The sequence below is a fragment of the Lampris incognitus genome, chromosome 18, assembly GCF_029633865.1.
Source record: "Lampris incognitus isolate fLamInc1 chromosome 18, fLamInc1.hap2, whole genome shotgun sequence".
Classification (NCBI taxonomy): Eukaryota; Metazoa; Chordata; class Actinopteri; order Lampriformes; family Lampridae; genus Lampris; species Lampris incognitus.
The window spans coordinates 6,894,442-6,905,202 of record NC_079228.1 but is presented as its reverse complement, the minus strand read 5'-3'; positions in this window follow the sequence as shown (position 1 = coordinate 6,905,202).

Sequence of the window (10,761 nt, the reverse complement as noted above, 5' to 3'; positions counted from 1 at the left end):
AGTGTGTAGAGACTCAGCTGAGGGGAGGGGGTTTACAGTCCGGTTAGTGTGTAGAGACTCAGCTGAGGGGAGGGGGTTTACAGTCCGGTTAGTATGTAGAGACTCAGCTGAAGGGGAAGGGGTTTACAGTCCGGTTAGTGTGTAGAGACTCAGCTGAGGGGAGGGGGTTTACAGTCCGGTTAGTATGTAGAGACTCAGCTGAGGGGAGGGGGTTTACAGTCCGGTTAGTGTGTAGAGACTCAGCTGAGGGGAGGGGGTTTACAGTCCGGTTAGTGTGTAGAGACTCAGCTGAGGGGAGGGGGTTTACAGTCCGGTTAGTGTGTAGAGACTCAGCTGAGGGGAGGGGGTTTACAGTCCGGTTAGTGTGTAGAGACTCAGCTGAGGGGAGGGGGTTTACAGTCCGGTTAGTGTGTAGAGATTCAGCTGAGGGGAGGGGGTTTACAGTCCGGTTAGTGTGTAGAGACTCAGCTGAGGGGAGGGGGTTTACAGTCCGGTTAGTGTGTAGAGACTCAGCTGAGGGGAGGGGGTTTACAGTCCGGTTAGTGTGTAGAGACTCAGCTGAGGGGAGGGGGTTTACAGTCCGGTTAGTGTGTAGAGACTCAGCTGAGGGGAGGGGGTTTACAGTCCGGTTAGTGTGTAGAGACTCAGCTGAGGGGAGGGGGTTTACAGTCCGGTTAGTGTGTAGAGACTCAGCTGAGGGGAGGGGGTTAGCAGTCCGGTTAGTGTGTAGAGACTCAGCTGAGGGGAGGGGGTTTACAGTCCGGTTAGTGTGTAGAGACTCAGCTGAGGGGAGGGGGTTTACAGTCCGGTTAGTGTGTAGAGACTCAGCTGAGGGGAGTGGGTTTACAGTCCGGTTAGTGTGTAGAGACTCAGCTGAGGGGAGGGGGTTTACAGTCCGGTTAGTGTGTAGAGACTCAGCTGAGGGGAGGGGGTTTACAGTCCGGTTAGTGTGTAGAGACTCAGCTGAGGGGAGGGGGTTTACAGTCCGGTTAGTGTGTAGAGACTCAGCTGAGGGGAGGGGGTTTACAGTCCGGTTAGTGTGTAGAGACTCAGCTGAGGGGAGGGGGTTTACAGTCCGGTTAGTGTGTAGAGACTCAGCTGAGGGGAGGGGGTTTACAGTCCGGTTAGTGTGTAGAGACTCAGCTGAGGGGAGGGGGTTTACAGTCCGGTTAGTTTGTAGAGACTCAGCTGAGGGGAGGGGGTTTACAGTCCGGTTAGTATGTAGAGACTCAGCTGAGGGGAGGGGGTTTACAGTCCGGTTAGTTTGTAGAGACTCAGCTGAGGGGAGGGGGTTTACAGTCCGGTTAGTGTGTAGAGACTCAGCTGAGTGGAGGGGGTTCACAGTCCGGTTAGTGTGTAGAGACTCAGCTGAGGGGAGGGGGTTTACAGTCCGGTTAGTGTGTAGAGACTCAGCTGAGGGGAGGGGGTTTACAGTCCGGTTAGTGTGTAGAGACTCAGCTGAGGGGAGTGGGTTTACAGTCCGGTTAGTGTGTAGAGACTCAGCTGAGGGGAGGGGGTTTACAGTCCGGTTAGTGTGTAGAGACTCAGCTGAGGGGAGGGGGTTTACAGTCCGGTTAGTGTGTAGAGACTCAGCTGAGGGGAGGGGGTTTACAGTCCGGTTAGTGTGTAGAGACTCAGCTGAGGGGAGGGGGTTTACAGTCCGGTTAGTGTGTAGAGACTCAGCTGAGGGGAGGGGGTTTACAGTCCGGTTAGTGTGTAGAGACTCAGCTGAGGGGAGGGGGTTTACAGTCCGGTTAGTGTGTAGAGACTCAGCTGAGGGGAGGGGGTTTACAGTCCGGTTAGTTTGTAGAGACTCAGCTGAGGGGAGGGGGTTTACAGTCCGGTTAGTATGTAGAGACTCAGCTGAGGGGAGGGGGTTTACAGTCCGGTTAGTTTGTAGAGACTCAGCTGAGGGGAGGGGGTTTACAGTCCGGTTAGTGTGTAGAGACTCAGCTGAGGGGAGGGGGTTTACAGTCCGGTTAGTGTGTAGAGACTCAGCTGAGTGGAGGGGGTTTACAGTCCGGTTAGTGTGTAGAGACTCAGCTGAGTGGAGGGGGTTCACAGTCCGGTTAGTATGTAGAGACTCAGCTGAGGGGAGGGGGTTTACAGTCTGGTTAGTATGTAGAGACTCAGCTGAGGGGAGGGGGTTTACAGTCCGGTTAGTTTGTAGAGACTCAGCTGAGGGGAGGGGGTTTACAGTCCGGTTAGTGTGTAGAGACTCAGCTGAGGGGAGGGGGTTGCCTAGGATTTTGGACGCCTTGCTGACAATCTGCTGTAGTTTTTTCTGTGTTTGACTGTCCGCGCCGCCATACCATACTGTAATACTGTGATACTGTAATACTGTGATACTGTAATGCTGTAATGCTGTGATACTGTAATACTATAATACTGTAATACTGTGATACTGTAATACTGCAATGCTGAGATACTGTAATACTGCAATACTATAATACTGTGATACTGTAATACTGTAATGCTGTAGTACTATAATAATGTGATACTGTAATACTGTAATACTCTAATACTGTGATACTGTAATACTGCAATGATGTAATGCTGTGATACTGTGATGATGTAAGACTATAATACTGTAATACTGTGATACTATAGTACTGTAATACTGTGATACTGTAATACTTTAATACTGTGATACTGTAATACTGTAATACTGCAATGCTGTAATACTGTAATACTGCAATGCTGTAATGCTGTAATACTGTGATACTGTGATACTGTAATACTGCGATGCTGTAATATTGTGATACTGTGATACTGTAATAATGCAATGCTGTAATACTGTGATACTGTAATGCTATAATACTGTGATACTGTAATATTGTAATATTCTAATGCTGTAATACTGTAATACTGTGATACTGTAATACTGCAATGATGTAATACTGCGATACTGTAATACTTTAATACTGTGATACTGTAATACTGCAATGCTGTAATACTGCAATGCTGTAATACTGTGATGCTGTAATACTGCAATGCTGTAATGCTGTTATACTGTGATACTGTAATACTGCGATGCTGTAATACTGTGATACTGTAATACTGCAATGCTGTAATACTGTAATACTGCGATGCTGTAATGCTGTGATACTGTAATACTGCAATGCTGTAATACTGTAATACTGCGATGCTGTAATGCTGTAATACTGTGATACTGTAATACTGTGATACTGTAATACTATAATACTGTAATACTGTAATACTGTGCTGCTGTAATACTGTGATCCTGTAATACTATAATACTGTGATATTGTAATACTGTAATACTGTGATACAGTAATACTGCGCTGCTGTGATACTGTGATACTGTAATGCTGTAATGCTGTAATACTGTGATACTGTAATACTGCGATGCTGTGATACTGTAATACTGTGATACTGTAATGCTGTTATACTGTGATACTGTAATGCTGTAATACTGCGATACTGTAATACTGCGCTGCTGTAATACTGTGATACTGTAATACAGTAATACTGCGCTGCTGTAATACTGTGATCCTGTGACAGTGTAAGAGGAGACGTCATGGTGGGCTGGATAACGGCGGAGTAAAGCAGAAGGAGCAGTCGGTGCTTGATCCGGTATTTTTAAGCTGCCTAAGAAAGTCAAGTGGCTGTTGAGCTTCTGCAGGGATGTGTTATGTTGTGTTGTGTTAAGTTTCCACTTCGGGTTGTTGCTGATGTATGTTCCAAGGAATTTAAAGGAGTGGGTGGTGGTGTTGCTAGGTTAAACAAGCACTGTTGGGATGAACAAAAAGCAAAGGTAAAGGAGAATACGTGACACCAAGCTGAGGCTTCTCTCTCACACCTCAAGATATTTTGAGTTTGCGGGTTTGCGTCGCATTTATTGGTCACTTGTTAGACTTCGTTTTGAACGGGCAGCGCCGGATCCTGAACGCGACTCGCTCGTTCTCATAGCCTAGAGGCATGGCGGAAGTAACACTACTGCGCATATTCAGTGGGCCGCATGTACCCGGAAGTAACCCGGAAGCCAGAAACTTTTTCGGCGTATGCGCCAGGCGAGCAATTCTCATAGGAATGAACAGGCGCCATTTTTAGATCCGGCGTCCTCTACATTACGTCCACTAGAAGAAGCCCGCTACAATGTAGCGGTTTGGTTCTCCACCCGTCTAAATCTCCCTCCTCTTCATCCTGCCAGCTAACCGCCCCCCCCACTCCAACTCCCTCCCCCCAAATGCTCAGAATCATCTGAAATGCCGAGAAAAGTGGTTTTTAGCCATTTTTAGAAAATGCATAATTACGCATAATTATTATAATTATATTTTAATTTTCTGCTATTTTTCTGGTCCTCTCTGGAACAATACCTACAACCTCCAAAAAAAATGAGGATCATAAGTGCATTTTTGCAAAAATGCATATATTTTGCATAATGCCAAAACATTTCTAAGTCCCAGAAATTTTTATTATATAGGTGAAAAAAATCAGAGATGCTCAGAATCACATGAAATGCCGAGAAAAGTGGTTTTTAGCCATTTTTAGAAAAATGCATATTTTGCATATTTATGCATAATTATGCATAATTTTAATTTTCTGGGATTTTACCCTTACTCTCTGAGACAATACCTACCACCTCCAAAAAGAATTAGGATCGTAAGTGCTTTAGTTTTCGGTCCCGCTATCTACACTAACTAACACACACACACACACACACTGACACCACACACACACACACACACACACATTACGAAAACATATGAGTAGATGACAATAAAGACAGGCTTAGAATTAGACCGAAATGGCCGCACAGCAAACCTTTTCGTTTCGGAAAGTAGAAGTTCATATTAGACTTTGTCGCATTCATGCGAGGGTCCCCTAGGGGGCTGCACATCCACAGACCGACGGGCAACACGTTTCTTTATTAATTACAGGGGTTTTGTTTAGGTTAAGCGTTGAAAGATATGACAGATGTTTTTTCCATATTCCCGTTCCATTGAATTGTGCGCTGTGCAAATCTTTTAACTGGTGGGGGGGGGGGGGGAGGGAGGAGGGGGGGGGGCTTTCTGTCCATGTGTGCGTGAGTCTGTCCGCTGCTAATCTCCCACCCCGCCGGGCTCGTCAGCCCAGCTTGTTTGTGTGCAGTTATGACCAGCGCCCTCTGGAGATGGTGATCAATGTTTTACCTTATTGTTTTCCTGCCTATTTCATTCTATTGCTCTACTTAGTTTTTATTTTTTAAGAGTCCTTCTTGTACGATTATTCTGGTTATCAACTGTTTTCACTTGGACTCACCTCTGCCCCCTTGTGTCCGCGTTGCTGTGGCCTGGGGATTCAAACACTTGGCAAAACCTTGTGACATGCACAATACCAAACATGGTGTGCAGCCTATGCCACTTTATGGACGGGGTGGTTGGGTGGGGGGTTACTACATTGTATTAGAGCAATGAATCACATTTGGAAAACATGCAGTTGTGTTGGTTTGGTTTGGTGAGGGACCATCACTCATATGGTTCACCATCTGTTTTGGTCAACATGTATTTAGGAGGACGACGGACAGACAGCCCGTACTCAGACTGAAGCGCTGGATCAGATCTACTTTTATCAAGGACGAAAACTAGTTTGGGGACATACACGTCTTTGTCTTTTCTTCCACAACTACCCAAGGACAATGGTTTTGATATGTGTACTTATTGCAAGGTTGATGATGTATAATGTAAACCGATTCAAGCTCGTGTTGCTGCCGCACATGTAAGCTCCTCTGCATAAGAGCACCAGCTAAAAGCCTGCTATGTGAAATGTAAATTATGAAGTTATGTTTATCTACTTCTAAGCAGCGGCAGTGAGAATTTTGGCAAAAATGTTATGAAACCTCTGGAAATCTCACTCTGGCACCTCCCCCTGCTCGCTTGCCCACAGTCAGCTAATTGGCAGCATCAGGAAAGCTGGGCATTAACAAAGGGGCCAGGCTCAGCTTTGTTTTCCTGTCTTTATCCTGTTGACAGAGGGGACAGCTGTTCCAGGGAAGTTGATTCCTGATTCCCCAAGCTGGCACGAGCAGAAGTGAGCTCGGGATAAAATCCAGAGGAGCCAAGTTACACCCCCTTCTTACCTCTTCTGCCCCCCTTCTTACCTCTTCTGCTCCCGACTCCAACTCTATAGTAGGTGCCCCCTACAGCATCATGCAACCACGTTTAGATCCTTCTGCCATGACAGAGAGTGTTTACTTCGATCACAAGACCTCACCACGACTATCTATCTGTCTGTCTATCTATCCATCTGTCCGTCCGTCCGTCTATCTATCTATCTATCTATCTATCTATCTATCTATCTGTCCGTCCGTCCGTCCGTCCGTCCGTCCGTCCGTCCGTCCGTCCGTCCGTCCGTCCGTCCGTCTGTCTGTCTGTCTATCTATCTATCTATCTATCTATCTATCTATCTATCTATCTATCTATCTATCTATCTGTCTGTCTGTCTGTCTGTCTGTCTGTCTGTCTATTTATCTATCTATCTGTCTGTCTGTCTATTTATCTATCTATCTGTCTGTCTGTCTATCTGTCCATCCGTCCGTCCGCCTATCTATCTATCTATCTATCTATCTATCTATCTATCTATCTATCTATCTATCTATCTATCTGTCTGTCTGTCTGTCTGTCTGTCTGTCTGTCTGTCTGTCTGTCTGTCTGTCTATTTATCTATCTATCTGTCTGTCTGTCTATCTGTCCGTCCGTCCGTCCGCCTATCTATCTATCTACCTATCTATCTACCTATCTATCTATCTATCTATCTATCTATCTATCTATCTATCTATCTATCTATCTATCTATCTATCTATCTATCTATCTATCTATCTATCTGTCTGTCTGTCTGTCTGTCTGTCTGTCTGTCTGTCTGTCTGTCTGTCTGTCTGTCTGTCTGCCTGTCTATCTATCTATCTATCTATCTATCTATCTATCTATCTATCTATCTATCTATCTATCTATCTATCTATCTATCTATCTATCTATCTGTCTGTCTGTCTGTCTGTCTGTCTGTCTGTCTATCTATCTATCTGTCTGTCTATTTATCTATTTATCTATCTATCTGTCTGTCTATTTATCTATCTGTCTGTCTGTCTGTCTGTCTGTCTGTCTGTCTGTCTATCTATCTATCTATCAATATATAAATACTACATACATATATATAAAATATTACTACTGCTACTACTTTCAGCTGCTCTCGTGAGGGGTCTCCACAGCGGATGATCCGTCTCCATTTCTTCCGGTCCTCTACATCTTCTGTTATTCTGTTCTCCTCTTTCAATGTTGTCTTGTGAAAATTGCGTAAACACAACATCCATTGCACGCTGTCCGTCTTGGGAGAGAGAGCCCTCCTTTGTTGCTCTCCCTGAGGTTTCTTCCCATTTTTTCTCCCTGTTAAAAGGTTTTTTTAGGGAGTTTTTCCTTATCCGATGAGAGGGTCTAAGGACAGGATGTTGCGCTGCTGTAAAGCCCCCTGAGGTAAATTTGTAATTTGTGACATTGGCGAGACAAATAAAATTAATTTGATTTGATTTGCATCTTCCTCTGTCACACCAGCCACCTGCATGTACTCCCTCACCGCATCCATAAACCTCCTCTTTGGCCTTCCTCTTCTCCTCTTCCCTGGCAGCTCCATATTCAGCATCCTTCTCCCAGTATACCTAGCATCTCTCCTCCACACATGTCCAAGCCATCTCAATCTTGTCTCTCTTGCTTTGTCTCCAAACCGTCCAACCTGAGCTGTCCCTCTAATATACTCGTTCCTAATCCTGTCCTTCTTCATCACTCCCAATGAAAATCTTATCATCTTCAACTCTGCCACCTCCAGCTCCACCTCCTGTCTTTTCATCAGTGCCACTGTCTCCAAACCATACAGCATAGCTGGTCTCACTACCATCTTGTAAACCTTCCCTTTAACTCTTGCTGATACCCTTCTGTCACACATCACTCCTGACACTCTTCTCCACCCACTCCACTCTGCCTGCACTCTCTTCTTCACCTCTCTCCTGCACTCCCTGTTACTTTGGACAGTTGACCCCAAGTATTTAAACTCATACACCTTCGTCACCTCCACTCCTTGCGTCCTCACCATTCCACTGTCCTGTCTCTCATTCACACATAGGTATTCCATCTTGCTCCTACTGACTTCCATTCCTCTTCTCTCCAGTGCATACCTCCACCTCTCCAGGCTCTCCTCAACTTGCACCCTACTCTCGCTACAGATCACAATGTCATCAGCAAACATCATCGCCCATGGAGACTCCTGCCTGATCTTGTCTGTCAACCTGTCCATCACCATAGCAAACAAGAAAGTGCTCAGGGCCGATCCTTGATGTACTCCCACCTCCACCTTGAACCCATCTGTCATTCCAACCACACACCTCACCACTGTCACACCACCCTCATACATATCCTGCACCACTCCTACATACTTCTCTGCAACTCCAGACTTCCTCATACAATACCACACCTCCTCTCTCGGCACCCTGTCGTATGCTTTCTCTAAATCTACAAAGACACAATGCAACTCCTTCTGACCGGCAACTCTTCACTACCACCCAGTGCCTGTCTTACCTCCTCGCTGAACTCCACACAACAGTCTTCCTTCTTCAACTTCCACCATTTGATCCTTGGCTCTTTCTTCACTCGCTTCCTCTTCTTGGTCTCCAGTCATCCTACAGACCACCATCCGATGCTGCCTAGCTATGTTCTCCCCTGTCACCACCTTCCAGTCTCTAATCCCTTTTATATCGCGCCTTCTACATACCATATAGTCCACCTGTGTGCACTTTCCTCCACTGTCTGTGAATGTTATCATTCATCCAGGTCATGGTTACCCAAAGGAATTGAATCAAGTGCAACTTTCCTCCACTCTTGTACGTCCCCCTGTGTTCCTCCCTCTTCTTGAAATATGTATTCACCACAGCCATTTCCATCCTTTTCACAAAATCCACCACCATCTGTCCTTCCACATTTCTCTCCTTGACACCATACCTACCCATCACCTCCTCATCACCTCTGTTCCCTTCACCAACATGTCCATTGAAGTCCGCTCCAATCACCACTCTCTCCTCCTTGGGTACCCTCTCCACCATGTCGTCCAACTCACTCCAGGATTCTTCTTTCACTTCCATCTCACACCCAACTTGTGGGGTATATGTGCTGATAACATTCAGCAATACACCTTCGATTTCCAGTTTCATACTCATCACTCTGTCTGACACTCTCTTCACCTCCAGCACACTCTTGACATACTCTTCCTTCAGAATTACCCCTACCCCATTTCCCCTCCCATTCTCACCACGGTAGAAGAGTTTGAACCCACCTCCGATGCTCCTGGCCTTACTCCCCTTCCACCTGGTCTCTTGCACACACAGTATGCCTACCTTTCTTCTTTCCATCATGTCAGCCAGCTCTCTCCATTTACCAGTCATAGTGCCAACATTCAAAGTTCTGACTCTCACCACCACACTCCTACCCTTCCTCCTCTCCTGCTGCCTCTGGACATGCCTTCCCCCTCTCCTTCTCCTCCGCCCAACAGTAGCATAGTTTTCACGGGCACCCTGCTGGTTAACAGTACCGATGGCAGCTGCTGGTAACCCGGGCCTCGACCGGTATGTAAATCTTATTTATGATCCGCATATTTGGTTTGGCAAAGATTTTACGCCGGATGCCCTTCCTGATGCAACCCTTCCCATTCATCCGGGCTTGGGACCGGTGCTAAGAATGCACTGGCTTGTGCATCCTCAGTAGCTGGGTTATTTATATTTATATATATATATATATATATATATACACCTTTGTTGAAAGAAATAAAATCAACGGTAGGGCAAGAGCTCAACAATCATGTCAATCATGTCATGACATCATGTCAGTGTTTGACAGCTGATGATTGCTTATGGCATGAAACAGGCTGTCTCATAAAGAATGTACTTGACTCACTAGATTATATATATCAGAATCAGAAACAATTTGTCATCACATTCATGTACTTTCATACACCAAAGAGACGACATTTCGTTTCCCCCAGCCCACAGCAGTGCAACACAAAAGACAAAAAACACATATCCAAAAGAGGACGACACCACCAAAAACATACAAAAACGGAGAGAACAAAGCAAAAAAAAAAAAAAAAAAAACAGCCAACAACACAATCCATTCAGTAAATCTACAACACAGTCCAAAAAGGCCACTGTCCAGAGAACGAAAGCCAGCCAGGATGACTGTCGGAAGTGCCGGTGTGCATGGGCTAGCAGTTAGCTTAGCCTGCCCCGCTTCCACGTCCAGTCAGACCGCCCTCGGTGTTTCATCTTTGGGCGCAGCTCCAGGCAGGGGCCGTGGTCCCTCGGCCCATAGGACGCAACAGACCAGGCTCCCTTAGCTGATCCAAGGCCAGCTCTCCTAGCCAGACACCTTTGATACACCTCTCCCGTACTCCACACGACGACACAAATGCAGGAGCACACAAAAACACTGAACAGTTGATGCCAGGCGAAGCCGCCGCCAGACCACCCTCAGTGTTATCGGAACTGCCGGTCTGCATGGGCTAGCAGTTAGCTTAGCCTGCCCCGCTTCTGCGTCCAGTCAGACCGCCCACGGTGTTTCCTCTTTGGGCGCAGCTCCAGGCAGGGCCGTGGTCCCTCGGCCCACAGGACACAGCAGACCAAGCTCTCCCAGCCGATCCAACGAAATCGCCGATCACAGACATAAATCTTCACACGATGACACAAACTCAGACGCAGACATGGATAAAGACGCTGCATAGTCGGAA